At 46.3% G+C, this 16402-nt stretch overlaps 1 protein-coding gene across 1 annotated transcript in view; it reads right to left on the reverse strand.

The window, feature by feature from the left end:
- ELL (elongation factor for RNA polymerase II) overlaps nt 1–16402 on the reverse strand; it is a 53579-nt gene that overhangs the window by 36676 nt on the left and 501 nt on the right. The gene's annotated exons all lie outside the window — the stretch shown is intronic.

Raw genomic sequence — 16402 nt, forward strand, 5'->3', positions numbered from 1 at the left:
GAAATCCACCCCAAAACCAGAGGGGACTCCAAATCCAGCCCCAAAACCAAGAGGGCTCCAAACCCACCCCAAAACCCGAGTGGTCCAAGGTCAGGGGGGAACGTGGATGGCAAGAAACAGGAAAAGATCAAAGTGGGTTTGTGGCACCATGGGCTCCCAATTAACTCAGCCACAGCTCCAGATCTCAGGAGCAGAGGCAGGAGTCAGCCTCCTCTGGGAATCCAAGTTTGGAGACTCCGGGCATGTTTCCCAACGGGATAGTGCTCCTTTTTTTAACTTAATGTTTTCTCTCTTCGCTTTTCTGGGGAGTTAAGAGAGACCTGCTCATTAAGGCGAGCAATAATCATAAAGTCTCATCACCGGGCTGCCACGAGGGCTGTAATGATGATTATCTGCAGTTTAATCATGACAAACTCCCACCAATTCCACTGTTAACAAGATGGGGCTGCTCAGGCAGGCTTTGTCAGAGGACCAGGAGCCAACTCCCACGACTTCCAAAGGCTTAGGGAGGAAAGGCTTTTGGAAGGAAAAAAGCTCCTTTGCATCCCTGTGCAGCTTCCAGTGTTTAGAACTGATCAAAGCAGTCACAATCAATTAAAAATGTCTATAATGGAAGAATTACTAAGTCACAGAACACAGTGCCCATTTTATAGTGTAATAACCCAGGAGTTTCCTTCCTCCAAGTAAAAAAAAAAAAAAACCACCCAGTTTTGATACAATTACTGCATCTCCCTGAAAAGGAAGTTTCATTTTGTTTGAGTGGATTTTCTGCATCCATTACTCACTCCAAAAGGGTGTTCCAGACCCTCCCTGACACCAAGAACCAGCAGCCCTCAGAGCTATTTTAATTTTATTAGTCAGTGCTGCATTCTTGAATCCAAACTGTCCATTCAAACACCTGTACCTTTATTTCAGTCTTGCCCTGTTCTCCCCGAGGCAGAGGTTCAAGGATTCCTCTCCCTTTTCCACAAGCACACCAGAAATCAGCAAAATTCTGCACTAACTCTTCTTTTTATCACCCTTTGTCCCGAAGGGATTTTTCTCCTCTAACTCCAACTAAAAGCAATAAAAGGTAAAAGTGGGAAAACATAAAACAAGTTGCAACAACATTTCCCAAAGCTCTCCTACAAAGATAACGCTGTGCTGGCAAATTCATTGCAAAAAAAATTAAAAAATCAAGCACAAACCTAGAAATAAGTCCTATTGTTTTATGACTTGCAACTAATTTGGGGAAGAGCTAAATGAACAAATCCCAACGCTCACCCCCTTATTAAAAGTAGCAAATCTAGAATGGGTTGCTTATACAGGAGGAAAATAGTGGTTTAAATAAAATTAATTTTGAATTTAAGTCTGCTGCTATGGCCTGAGTCTGTTCCTCTCTTGCAGAGCAGCACTGCCTGGCTTTGAGCAGTTACAGTAAATTAAAGACAGGGCAGAAAAAAGGAAGGTAAATATTGGTATTTCTAAAGTGCAGGCAAAGGAAAGCAAACCCTTAGATGTGTTTTGCAAACACGTGGATTTGCTTTGAAGCACAGTTTTCAACAAAAAAACACTACCGCAGAATGAAGTTTCCTGTTCTGCCTCCCTATATTTGAAATACTATTAAATATAATATTAAATATTCCTCTAAGAGAAGTTCAGCAGTATCTGCAGCATCTGCACACATTTGCAACGCAAGACAATTCGGAGAGACCTGAATCCCATTAAGACATCCATGCCCAAAATTCCCTGGGTAATCATCTCTTGCATGCAACACTGCTTGTTTTTGCAGCAGCATTTTATCAGAGTTATCAGATGATCCTGTTAAATTGGGAAAGGACTGAGGGGAAAAAAAAAAAAAAACCACCACAACAACAAAACTGGCACAAGGAAATTGAGTCATCCAAAATTCCCAACTCTGCTAAAGGTGACCAGCAGTGGTGGTTTTCCCTGAGGGATTCTCTCATTATGGGCCAAGAATTCAGGGGAGTTAGATGCTCTCAGATTAATATTTTAAGAGTCATTCCTGTCGAACAAGACACCTTGAACGAAGCCTTCTGTGCTTCCTCTGGCACAAGAGGGAAGTTTGCTCATGTCGAGGTGCTGGAGATGTGGCCACCTCTGCAACAACCCCAAAACCTTGTGGAAATGACAAGGAAAACAAATTTCCATCGTGGAAATTGCTTGGCTTGCTGTTGTCCCTCTAGGAGAAGGCACTTTTCCCTGATTTTAGCCTTTCTGAAGCAATGCAGCAATACAGCTTTGGGGTTGTTTTGACAAGGAAATCAGCTCTGGGGAATCTGAGGATAGGAGGCATTTGGGGTCTGGTTGCCCAAAAAGAACCACAGCAGCTGCCCAGGGTTTCTATTCCTGACCATTTCCCCCCTCAACAGGTTCAGATTTGATATGTGGATGCAACTGAAAAATCATTATTTTTATAAATTTCACTGAAAAGACTGAGAATGCGTTATTAAATCTCAGGAAGACCCAAGATTTCCTTTCCCTGGGGAATGGGAAGCAGAAATTGGCTGATGTGCACTGGCCTGGCCCAGATGCATCCAGACCCCCACAGAGAGGGGATCCAGCCCTGCAGGATGCAACCTCCCTGTTTCTGCTGCTCACAGCACAACACCCACCATGAGCACTCACCTGCTCTTCTGGCCAGCTATATTCTCTCTAAATCTCCTCTTGTTTCAAACTTCACACATTTCTCTGCTCTCCTGAACTGCTCTGTGGGTCAGAATTCAGGGAGATCTTGTACCACTGCACAAAACCACCTCCGGTTCTCATCTCGCTACAAAAACATAACACAAAGGTTTCCCAGCCAAGCATCTTTCAAGAAACAGTGTCATCAAATCATAATTCTTAGCCCAAGACAAGAGTTAATGTTTTTTTCTGAACTGCTACCTTACAAAAGCTGCTTATGGGCAATTCTTTCATGATTGTAAAGCACAAAAATTCTCACAGTGTTGGTCAGACCTAAGATGTGGCTGAAAAACTCACCCTCAGAGGGTAAAACAGTTAAAAGCTTTTCCAGGACCAGCTGTATCAAGTGTATCTACTACAAGTATTTTGCTTTTTGCACTGTACAAAACCCCCAACTGCCAGAAGAAAACGTTTCCCAAATTAATACAGAAAAGAGTGTCACGATAGCACATCTTAACTCCCCCTCATCCCCATCTTGTATAAATAAAGCTTTCAGAACTGATTAAGACATCCAAGCTCCTCCATCTGAGGCTGATGGCCACAAAAGTGATGGGAAGTGACAACAGAACCACATCTAGGGCTGAGATTTGTTCCACTGGCCCCTCCAGAAGTTTTCCTTAAATAAAGCATTTCACCTCTGGTTCCAACTCCTCCACCTGTCAAACACAGCTCATGTTTCCCAGATGGAAAGCAAGAGTTGGATCACACTGGTACCTGCAAACCAGGGATCCTTAAATCCTAGAAAAGTCACAGAATCACTGAACATCCTGAGTTGGAAGGGATTCCTCACAAGGAACATCAAAGTCCAACTCCTGGCCCTGCACAGACACCCCAACAATCCCACCCTGTGCCTTGACTGAGATCCTTGGAAACAACCACAGAGCAGCAGGAGACACATGAAAGAAGAAAATTAAAGTGTATTAAGAATAGCTTACTAAACAACTTGGAAAACTTTTCAGAGACAACAGCTCAGGCAGAATTTTAAAACCACAACCTTTAAGTTAGACTGAAAAGTAAGGATTCATTTAAATCCCATTTATGCTGGAATGCCCAAGTATTCCAACACTGGCTGACTCCAAGTCTGCCTAAGAGAAAGGAAGAAGGATACTCCTGAATTACACCAGGTGGATTTCACTGACCACTGAGGCACCTCAGCTCAGACTTCAAGCACCATTCCAAGAATAGTTTTATAAAAACGCTGAATGGGTCCAGTCAGCTACAACTCAGTTAAAAATCAATCTCTTAAATGCCTTCCAATATACCTGCATTGCTGTGTTCCTCACCAATCTGCAGGTTTCCAATTATTATTATTGTTTTTAAGCTATTTTTCTTTCACCCATCAGGTTAAAAAGCCACACAGGCACCAAGAGAAGTTGGCTAATTACAGCTCCAAAACTGCCAGCAAACGTACAGTTAAGAGAGAGCTGGTGGAAAAATCTGTCAGTTTGGCATCTCCAGCATTATATGTAACAAAAAAGATAATTCACCTTTTCAGCCCCAATCAAGGTAACACGGCTTTTACAGCCAAGATGTTATTTGGAGCAGTTTTACTGTGTCAGGCTGCTCCCGCAGAGCGAGCTGAGACATTTAATACGTGAAAATTAAAGCAAGCGATTAAACACAGCAACACTGGGTTACAACTTATAAAACAGGAATAGTGAAATATCAGAAGCTGACAATTGTTTCTGACCTAGTTTTCACTGGGGAACAGTCAAAGAGCCGAAGAGACTGAGGCGAGGCTGAAGGTGCTGAAATTCCAGTAGTGCTGGGGAGCAGGATTAGAGGAAAAGCCTTCAGACATTCAAAGGACTGAGGGAGCGTCACCAAGAACAGGGAGGTTCAAGAGCTTGGGTTCAATGGCAAGTGACATCCTGGGGAGGAGGAGGGACAGGAGGGTTTTAGCCAGGTGGGGATGAAGTCAGAGGTGTTGCAGGACCTCCTCAATGGGGCAGCAGGAAGCCAAGGTGAGGAGGAGAGAAAGCCTCAAGCACAGGAAGGAATCATTTTAAAGCCATCCTGCCTGGATTTCAGGAGGTATTTTCGTTGCTTTTCTTCTGAGAACACAAATGTGCTGTCAAACACCTGTGCTCATTTGAATAACAAGAGGAAAAATTAAACCCCTTTATGCAAGAGAACTGCAAGTACCCAGGGCTTCTGAGAGAAGCGGGGAGGGGGGGCTGGTGCAAGGACAGCCAGGTGATCCCATCCCAGTAAGCTGTTCACATGTCTCCCTCTATTCTGCAGCTCCAAATTTATTTCCACCAGGCAGCTCCACGCTGGTTTTAAGCCTCATTAAGAAGCAGTATGTTGCTGGGCTGACATGTCAGATTTTTAAATGACCTTTGTACCGACAACAGCGTTACCAAGCTGCTAAGAACATGGGGGGGGAAAAAAGAACCAAACAAGTGGCTTTCCATGATTAGGAGAGGTACATCGTGGCTGTCTGCATTTATTTGAGCTCCAAAAAAGCCCCCACCTGTCAGTAAAGCAAGCCATAAAAAAAAAAAAAAAAAAAGGCAATTCTCTCTGAAGGGCAGCTGTGACGGCATCAGCACTGTTGGCCATTCTTAACGTGGGACTTATCACACAAGGTAAACAGGAGTGACTATCAGTTAATGAACAACACAACCCCGAGGCTGAATTTTAAAGAGCGTTTTCTCCACTGCAATCTTTTAATGAAAATACAGCAGTTCAAACCCACCAAATTTGCTTACGAAAGTCTAATTTATTTTAGGACGTATTAAGACACCAGGGCTGATTCACTTGCCTATGTGCTCATAAGGTGGCTTAAATGAGCTGCTGAAACATCAGAACGATCCTTATCTTCCACAGGGCTTTACTCCTTTTCTTGCAAGGGAAAAATATAGAAAGACAATTGAGAGATCAGATTGACAAACTCGTTCAACCATCCCGGAGCAAATCTCACCTCACAGACACACTGCTGAGCCCAGGAAAACAAGCCTGGACCAGTTCTTTTTCCCTTGTGCCCAGCTATATCCTATTGACACTTGAAGGGAAAAGTAATTACTAGCCTGAGAAAGTTCTGCTGAAGATGATCTTCAGATGTTCCTGACGGAGTCACAGACAGCGCTGCTGGAAGAGGCTGTGATAAACCAAAATCAGAGCCTGGATCCTGAAGGAATCCCAGAGAAATCCGACCAGCAACACCTCACGAGCCAGACCAACCCCAAAAGCTAAAGCAAGATGCTCAGACAGATTCTTTTGGCCTCCAGGCAAGCAGAGGCTCTCCAGTACCAACCAGGACAGTGGGAACACAACCTGACAGACACTCAGAATTCAGCAGGGATGTCACCCAAATTTCCTACCATCTTCACAGGGGAGAAAGCAATAAAGTAGTCAAATACTCCATGGTTTTTTCTATCACTGAGGGAAGCTGCCTACGAAAAACCCACCTGAAAACACTGAGCAAGAGAACCTCTCTAATTTCCTACCATGATAGAACCTTGTGTTACATACCCTCTGCTAACAGCCTCCTCCAGCTTCCAGGGATGTATTCTCCAGGAGAAAAGTGAAGGCAGTTGCCCAAAGAAGTTAAATTAGGTGCTGCCTTTACTTCAGCAAGAAGCACAGAACCTGCACTGTTTCAGCTACTTCTCTATTTGCACTGCCAGGCTGGTTGGTAACAAACCTGCTCCAAAAATAAAGCGACAAACAGTAAAAGAAAGAATACACTCTTCTCAACTGGCAAAAATCTACCTAAAAAATAAGTCAGATGTTTCTTTGCTCTCCACAAGGACACCTGAGAAAGTTCAGGTTGCAACGAATTCCAAAAATAAACATGAAAAATTTTCAGATAAGAAGAGGAAAAACATACCAGGGCTGCTGACTAAACAGAGAGCGACCACAGTGCTGTGAAGACTCCCCGGGTCTGAGCCCAAAAACCCCCAGAGAATTCAGACATTCAGACAGAGAATCTCTCTTGCCTGACAGAGGCAGCTCAGCCAATTCACACATGCAAAAGAAGTGGTGTGGCCACTGAGCCGGCACTTAATTGTCTGACCAGAATTTTGGGTCTAAATTTAACAATCAAGGCAAGTTGTAGTTAGCTGGAACGTTTTGCTCTCTTAGCCCATCTGAGTTAGGATAAATGTGCTTCTTCCTGCTGCACACGTCAGTAAATTTAGGCTTAATGACAAGTAAAAGGCCTTTAGATGGAGTTAAATGGCTTTAATTGTATGAGAGAGCTCAAACTTGTAGCCCAATGCAGGCAGCACCCACATTAGGTACAGCTCCAAGTGGTTGCAGGAAGGTTGTGGAAACATGCCTGGAACTATAACATCAAACCTTCCAGGAGGTAAATCTATTTCTTCTCCCCCTTCACGTTAAGAAACGCCAAAGTGTTCTGGATTTTAACGCATTAAGAACAAAGTCCATAATTCATGACCAGAAAAATGTTTGCTGTTGGTTTTAATCACCACCACGATCCGCGTCAACCCGAGCGCCTGTTCCAAACAGATCCAAGATATCCCATTTACGTCCACAAAGGTTAAATATGTTTTACTTTATCCATTACTACCTCCCTCTTCCCATTTCCACATTTGCAAAGATTAAACACGAAGCCGCTTCCTTAGCGGAGCTGCGTGTTTTGGGACTCTCCACCAGCTCCAAGACTCCAGGCTGGAAGAACTGGTTTGTGACAATGCACTCACTTGGCTGCATCGTTCTCCTCTGGAAAACCACACTTTATTTCTGGAATGAAAACAAGGATGGGGAGCTGTGACATGTGTCAGGAACACAGAAGCTTTCAGACGCTGTCCCTTAGCCGCCTCAATGGTGTTAGGGAATGGGGACCTCAACGAGGCAGGAAGCATTTGGGATTTGCAGCAGGAAAAGCACCAGCAGCTTCCCATGAAACACACAGATAACCAAAGGTTCTCTTTAGTGCTGATTAAATGGGAAAGAAGGAAGCAGAGCTTGTGGCCAGGACCACCAGGCTCCCATCAAAACACAGCTGCCCTGCAAGGACACAGAGTGGGAACACGAGCAAGGTCACAGCCACAGGTGTCACTGAGAGCACTTTTCAAAAGAAATTGGTCACAGAGCTCCTACGCACTTCTTAAGGGTCTATTTATGGGAGCAGAAGTTGTTCTTAATTCTGCGAGAAGCAAAAGCAGAGGTCACGATTGGGGCTCTGGCAGCTCTGAGGGCTGAACATCCCTGGATGTGGGAACAGGTGCCGCCAGGCTTTTTAAAAATCTATTTTAATGCCACAGGAACTCTCGTTTCAGAGCAAAGTCCTGCTCAGCACTGCCTGCAGTCAGCAGGATCTGCCTCAGACACTGCCGAAGGAAATGAAGACACCCTGTGACAGAGGCTCCGACCTTCCCAGCTCCGTCATTTTACAGCAGTTTCACTCTGAATCACGAATTTCCGCCTCCGTTTGGGGCCGGGTGCTGGAGCCCCACAAGTCAGGGAGTTAATGAGCTGCTGCCACCTAATCAGGGCGGCCACACCGTCCCTCTGGCAAGTGTCAGACACACAGGGAACACTTCAAAGGCCCTGAAACTCTCCCTGGGAGCAAGGGCTGCTCCCTTCCCCAGCATCCTGGTGGAAAGGTGAGCCCAGCCAGAGCCGGCACGCTGGCCTTATATGGCTTCCAAGGCACAATTTCCACTTGCCCAAGCTCAGGCAGGGTGGAAAAATTTGCTTCCTTGCTACTCCGCCCATGCCGGGCTCCGAAAAGCATCCACTGAATCCTGGATCAGAAAGGAACGGAAGAATTTACACTGCTCAGCTGCTTGGAAGAGGTGAAGCCACGGCTTTGGCAGCACCCTGGGTCACCTCAAACACCGGGGGAGCAGAGGGAGCCGACATGCAGGCAGGGCTGCAGAGAGAAGCTGGAACCACAGCTTTTATTCTTTCCATTCCCTATGAAAATTTCAGATTTCTCTTGCTATTCAGCCGCACTTAAGCCTTTCACATTCGATGGCAGCAAGCTTTACAGGTTAACAACGAGTTGGGAACATTATTTCCTTTCACTGATTTAGCCGTAATACACGTTATTATATACCAGGAGCAGAGAAAACAGCCTTGGCTCAGGTTTCCACACTGTTTTCTGCACCAGGCAGTATTACTGTGAACAATTCTGAAGGCAGTTCTACCTCCGGGTCACAGTGAGGTCCATGTTATCCAGGTTTTGTGTCATTCTCAACTTCTCTGAGCATCACAAACAGACCAGCCCTCCTATTCACTGAACTAACACAGCCACATCCATCATCCTCAACAGCCACAAGTGCTGGCGAAAAATGAAGCCCAGTGCATGCAGGCAATTAAAAAGCTGCTTCACTTTCAATGAAAGCTCTCCTTCTGTGGATTATAAAGTTGTTTCTTTACTAAAAATGTGTGCATAGTCACTTTTTTCCAGCCTTGCTGGCCTGTATCGAGATCATCCCTTTTTTCACAGCAGAGTTCTCTCAGTGCAAGAAGCAGGCAGAGATTTATCTCCAGCCATCAGTGGTTTCTCCTCGCTCTCACCTGCTGGTCACCAAATGGCAGAACTCGGCTCATCCACACACAGATTCCCTCAAAAGAGAGAAAAATGGTGGCAAAGGAGCTTATAAAACTAAGTTCTGCCCATTCCCTTGTTCCCTTCTTTTTTGGGGACTGGGAAAGGCAGAAACACAGCTCGTTTGATTTTCTCATAGAAACCAGGAGCCAAAACCAACTGAAATCAGCGCCGGAGCTGGAAAGGTACAACAAAACTCACACAAACATAAAGTCTAGACACTGAAATGTGGAAATATGATTCAAATAACCACAACTGGCACATAACGCACTGATTGCAGCCCATCGCAGAATGGGCCTCAGCGGGGAGGAATATAGAAGAAAGATTAAATTAGTTCTTCCACCTCAGTTGTAGAAAATATGGATCCTGTGGGCACAGTGATATGGATTGAGCCGGAGTTTCTTCCGTCCTGCTGGGATTTTTGTTAGGATTTTAAGTAACACACGTCTGCTCTTGCTAAATAACAACAATCAGCTTAAAGTGTCATAAAATCACAAAATGGTTTGGGTTGGAAGGACCACAAAACTCAATTTATTCCACGCCATGCCATGGGCAGGGATACCTTCCACCATCCTGGGTTGTGCCAACCTGGCCTTGGACACTTCCAGGGCTGGGGCAGCCCCAATTCCTCCAGGAAACCTGTTCCTGTCCTCTCATCACTGATCCCATATGAACCTGCCCTGGGTGTCACGTGGCTGCTCTTATCAAAGCATGGCTGAACTCATATATACTCAAAATACAGGACCACGTAGCCAAGAGGATGTTTGTGCTGATGAAATCTAAATACTACAAAGATTTAGGCAACTGGTTGTTCTCAGGAAGTTTTGTGGTACCTGCTGAACTGCATCACGTGTTGACACGAAGCTGAAGGACAAAGTCTGCGTCTACCATTAAACCCAACGGCACAGAATGGAGCCCAAATGGAAAAATATCTCAGTTTTCCACAAAAATTTGGGCTGAAGCGCTCTCTCCTGCATAAAAGCCTGCACAGAGGGAGAGCAGAGGGTTAACCACGATCAGGCAGGACCAGACCAGGGAAGACTCCAGGTGGGTGGAGGTGGGCAGCTCAGTCAAGCCCTGCTCACCAGCAATGACCTCTTTTTGAGTTAAACAAATGCTGGCTTCTTTAAATTAGAAAAAGGCACTAGTCCAATGTAAAGAAAGGAGAAACCAAGTGCACAGAGCAGTGTTTTTTCTAGACTGTAATGCAAAAAGGATTGGATTTTGGGAAGTCTGCTCTCCCAGTGCAGCAGGGATACACACACCACTCAGCAAACCAACTGCAACTCTCTTTAGTATATAAATGCTTGGAAAAAAACCCCAAACCCACCAAAATCCCCAGTCAGAAAGCAGTACCGGGTTACCAGGGTGTGCAAAAAGTTGCCTTATGTACATGGGATGTTTCTAAGCAACCCACGAGCTACTGTAGGAAACTCTTATCAGCAAATCCAAGCTCCTTTCCTGGATAATTCATCTAGGTCAAGCTAAGGCACGTTGAACGCCAAAGCCCAGTTTTGGTGATGCCTCCTCTGTATCCACCCCGGATGAAATGTTAGCACAGTTCAGGTTATTAAGCTGTGTTTTCACGGGCATTAAGTTCACTGCAGATAATGGTTCCTCCAGAAACAGCATTAACCTTCATTATTCAGAGGTAACTCGATCCCAACCTTCCTCATGTTATGACGCTAAGTGACGACCACTTTTCCTCCCCCCCTCACTTCTCCTTCCCCAAAATCCAAACAAATCCAGGATATTACACGACTGTGATCCCAAATGAGGGTATCCAGCACAGGATCCCAGACACGGGGTATCCCTTCAAAGTCTACCTAAACCCGTGCAGTCACTCCATCCATTCAAACGCATTCTCTTGTGCATTAGCAGCAAAACCACTAAGTCAGCCAAAATGTATTCTTCTCCCATGGATTAGCTGGCACAAATTAGTACGGGAGTGACGCATGCAGTCTGTCCCTTCCCATTTTTCAACATGCACAAACACCAGGGATTTGGAGACGCTTCACAAGTTTCTGCTTACAAGTTACAGGCAGAGTTTAAATGTCTGAAATGTGCAAACTGTTTGGGAGATAACACGTCCATTTACCAACGAGACCTCAAATGCTCCCTCCAACAAAATCTCCCCTTCCTCGGCAGCAATAAAGGCGCTGCTGCTGTCCCAACAGAGCCGGCACGACGCAAGGGAACTGTTTCAACAGCCACCAGCCCTCTGCCAAGCTGCACCGTGACAAAAACCAACTGAACAGGACAGAGCACTTCAGACAGGTTCAGAAAAGCCCTGATGTTGGAGGATCACTCTGAGCTGACCAGCAGGAGCCACTCGAGGCAGGACATGGGTCCTTGGAGAGACGCATTGCTCTGAAGAGACTCTTCAGATCAGATATGCTTCAGACAGAAGTTAAAAAGATATTATCATAGCTTTCCCTTCTGCTGTTTAAGTGGAATAAGAAATCAGAATATACTGAAAAAGAGCACGGGTTTCATCTTGCTGGGTAATGAACACAACTGCCACATCCAGCTGCCATTGATGCAACTGATGAAATATCCCACTTAAATTAAAAAAAGAAGAACCTAGCCCCATATAAATAACATAAAGGGTTAATCTTCTAGCTTGCTTCCCCCAGTACTGTCAGAGAGCAAAAATTATTAATTCAAATTCAACCTCTCCAATTAATGCTGGGGTATGTTTTGCTGATAGAAAGCAGATCACGTTTGATCAAAAAAAAAAGTAAAAAGCACCCTCAGTCACAAGGATTCTGTCACAAACTTTCTATTTTCCCTTGGCACATCACCAATTAGACCTAGTTCTTTAGTCTGCTACCACCAGTATAAAAAAAAAGCATAATGGGTTTATAATTTGCCACCGAATCCCATAGCAACTGTACGTCACTTTAGATGTAAATTACAGACAATTCCTTCCAATGCCGTTTGAAAACTATAGAGATGAATCTATAATTTGAGCAGATCCAAATGGTATATGGTCGAGAGAAAAAGCTTCCCTAAATAATTGAAAAGAAACTGCCACGGGCCAAAACATTCCCTGTGCACAATGTTCAGTGTCTCTTTGTCCCCTTCCTTCCAATGGGAGGTGCCACATTCAGGTCAACGTGAAGAACATTGAGCAGGAGTTGAGCAGTTCAGGGTGTTCTGCAGATCCTGTCCCATTTTTGCTGATGAGCCGTACGTGTGCAATGAGCTTCCTCTCCAGCCTCCTCTGATTCATTCAGTCATGTCACCGACTCATGTTCCCGATGTCGTAAGAGCCTCAATTTTGACGGACTACAGCATCAGTGAATTAATAGGACAGGAAAAAACAGGTTACAGGGAAGGAGGAATGATGCAAAAAGCTTTGAGATAATTCAATGAATTTTGATTCGAAAGCCGGATTGTTCTTCTCCTCCTGACACCTGCAAGCAGCTTTCAATTCTCAAGTCAGCACGAATACGCATTACCCTAAAGACCCTGTAATGACAGCACAGCCTTCATTTTGTGTTTCGTGCTTTGAACACAGCAAGATGAAGGAATCTCCACAACCTGCTCCAAAAACCAGGGCTGGAAAGTTATTTCAATAAACAGCAAATCCAAGGGTTCGGGTTAACCCTCATTTTCAAGGGATTGTTTCTCTCACGGTTTTAGAGCAGCATGGGGAAGATGATTTGGGAAGCCACATCTATCAGAGCACAGTTCCAAAATTCACAGGGACAACGTGCTTTGGTTATCTCAGCTCAGTCCCCAATAAATATTTGTGCATCTGCCAAAGTTCACCAGTGAATCAACCGGTGGCTTCAGTTCAAAACACTCCGGGGTAGCAGGGGCAGAGAGGGACAACGGGAGCAGGAGATGCTGCTCAGCTGCATCGCCAAGGGATGCTACAACCTTCTTTATATCCTTCTAAAACCACCAGGCAAGGCAGAACCGGGCTGAGAGCAGAGTTGAGCCTGGCCTCCATCATTAGGTCAACACATAAGGTGACAGGTGATAGGGAAAGGTGTGCAACTGCATCATGTTGCTCATTCTCAAACAACCACCCCTTAACCACCCCAGCCACAGAGAGGTTTTAAAGAAATACGTGGAAGTTGGGAAATTCCCAGGTAAGGGTTCCAGGAACAGCCCTAACACTGTTTATGTGCCGTCAGCACCTTCACCGCAAGGGAGACGGAGCGACTGCCAAGGGACACTCGGGTCTGCCGTGTGGCATTCGAATTGTGCAGGAGGATGGTGGCTTACCCAGGATGCTGCTAAAAAAACAGGTGTGAAAAATAAAGGATGAGTAATTAGGGGATTAGGTGAGGATGGATAAAATATCTCCTCACCAAGGACAGGAATGAAAGAGCAAGGCACGGGTGTGAGGAGTTCCCTTGTACCTTGACAAGAAAGTTGGAGGCAGACAAGAAGTAACAGGGAAAAGTCATAGAATCATCTAATCCTAGAATGGTTTGGGTTGGAGAGACCTTGAAGACCATCCAGTTCCACCCTCTTGCCATGGGCAGGAGCACCTTCTACCAGATCAGGTTGCTCCAAGCCCCATCCAACCTGGCTTTGGCCATGCCCCACTTTTATTTTGGGGGGAGTGGGAATGCCTAACCATGTGCACACCCCCAAAAGGAAGGCAGCAAACTGCAGGCTGCTCTAGAATTACACTCCCTGAAGAACCCAGAGTTGTTTTAGGTGAACACACCAGACTGGCTCCATTTCATCAGTGGACAAACCAACTTGGGACACACACTTCCCACCGCTCAGCCCTCAGTAGCCAGAGCTCTCGGTTTCACAACTGTGGGGAAACAGTTTCAGGGGCAGCAAGTTTCACAAGGAGCAGCTGGGTGACATCTCACAGCGTCCCCTGTGAAGCCAGTACTAATTCTCTTTTTAAGCCTCCTATTTCTTTCAGGTGAGCTACTGAAGAAACAGTTCCCAGGATCAGGAGGAGCCTGTGAGCTGGAGCTCCTCAGCAGCAGCTCCACGTCCTCCGTACATGATATAGGAACAGCTTGCTGGAACACAAGAGTTGGGGATCAACACAGAATCACAGAATGGTTTGGGCTGAGAGAGACCTTAAAGCTCAACCTGTTTCAAATCCCTTTCATGAGCAGGGACACCTTCCACTAAACCACATTGCTCCAAACCCCATCCAGAATGCGGATCTGTGACCATTTTGTTCCTCGGGATGTAGGCAATTCAGCAGAAAACCAAGAGCACAGCTCAGCAGAGATCCAAGAAGACAAATCTCTGTTTCTCCACAGCCCTGCTGCCTGATCCACACATGGTGCAGCTCCACACCAAGCCTGCAACTGCTCTGGCACCAGGGACACTCCAAACAAATGGCAGCTCGCCCGGCTGGGTGATCATTTTTGGATTATGTAATCCCAATACATTATTATTAGACCAAGAACAAACTCAAGCAAGGAACTGAAGACATTTCCCTGCCCGTTCTGGCAGAGGGACAGAGCCTTGTCGCAGGAATCGCACGGACGTGCTACCCCGGTGCCTGAAACAGGTCAGACTGCACATGTTGGACGCCAGGTAACACAAACAGCAGGATTGGATTCCAGGCCATTATCCATATTACACAACGCTGCCGTCAGTTCCACCACATTTCAAACCAAACTGAACAGAAGGAGCCTGAGCAAATTTTTTCCATTTAACTGCTGCAGCCCAAAATTAAAGCGGAGCTGGACTGGACAAACACACACTGCAAAGGTGTGTTGGAGGCGGCTCCTGGCAGGGCTGGGGCTGAGTGCTTCCGAGGAAGCCGAGACGTTCAACGAGCAGGGGAAACTGTTTATAGAACCGATGCAGAATGAGCATATGTGTTTAATAGCCCACTAATTGTTGCGTTATTCACTACACAAACGAGCAGCTCTTCTGCCCTTATCCCTTCCTGCCCAGTTAATCACCAGGAGCCTCCGACTATTTCTCTTTTGGGTGGCGGTGAAGGAAGCAAAGTTCATTAGTGGCCGTTGGCCACCAAACAATCCTGAGCCCAGACTTCATTTAGAAAATAAACACCACTATTCATGTGTGACACGGACTCGGAATAGCTTCCCAAAATATTTAACGCAGCTGCCTGTAGTCTTCCTACTCTCCCTCCCCCAAAATAAAAGGCTTTCCCAATATATAGGAAAGAATTATTTGGATTATTTGTTTCATTTTTCAGAGGGAAAAAAAAAAGCTAATAATTCAGTCTACCCAAGTCACTTATTCCTCCTGACTTCTCATAATGCTGATAAACACTCATTAAAATATAAGTTGATAAACCCTGGTACAGTCATTACCTTCGTCCTCATACAGAGATTGCCCAATTCAGTGATGTGATGTAACCAACACCCTAAATTAAAAATAGTGTTGTGACAACATATGGTTTATCCTACAGAAGCTGGCAGGCAGGACGCTCCTAATGACAAACGGGTTTAGGCTCCCAGCTTCCCCCAGCAAGGTGAGGAGACAGAAATGCTTGTCGCAGGATCAGAGGCAGAGAGAAAAAATAAAATAAAAATAAAATTACACTAAAAATGACAGTTTTGAACCCCTCTCCGGTCCATCCCAACACCAGCTGCCGAGCGTGGCCATTATTCTCTATTTACATGACTAATAAGCTCTCTGGATGCATTTCAAGGAAACGGCACGGAAAAGACAATCTGGAAATTTCAAAATACAGCCTGAACGTGCCTCCCCCCCCACCCCCGGGAGGGGAGCACCGGGCCGTGCGGGGGATGAACAACCGGGTGTCCCGGGGAGGGGACAGCGATGGACGGACCCTCCCCAGTCCGGGATGGCAGCACCGGGGATGGACCCGCCGCCCCCCCCCCCGGCTTTGGAAACCCACGTCACGTTCACCGGGGAAACGGGGGGGGGGGGCCACCGACGTCCCTTCGCCCCCCTCCCCGGACACTTACGGGGACTGACGGCAGCTTCCCGTCACCTCCCGGGGGGGCACCGAGCGCCCACCCCCGCACCGAGACCGCGGGGCCCCTGTCACCCACCCGGGGGGGGCACACGGGGGGTCCCCGCTCACCCACCAGGGTGGTGGCATATAGAGGTCCTCCCCGCAATTACCGGGGCGGGGGAGGAAACACCGACACCTCCCGGACCCCTCGGGCACTTCCCGGAGGATCACGACCCCTCCCCGGTCACCCATCGGGGGGGGGCAGAGGGACCCCTCAAGCACTACCGGGGACGGGG

Source organism: Corvus kubaryi, unplaced genomic scaffold (genome assembly GCF_017639235.1).
Source record: "Corvus kubaryi isolate FWS band 111438036 unplaced genomic scaffold, C.kubaryi_AGA036_p1.0 37262, whole genome shotgun sequence".
NCBI classification, from domain to species: domain Eukaryota; kingdom Metazoa; phylum Chordata; class Aves; order Passeriformes; family Corvidae; genus Corvus; species Corvus kubaryi.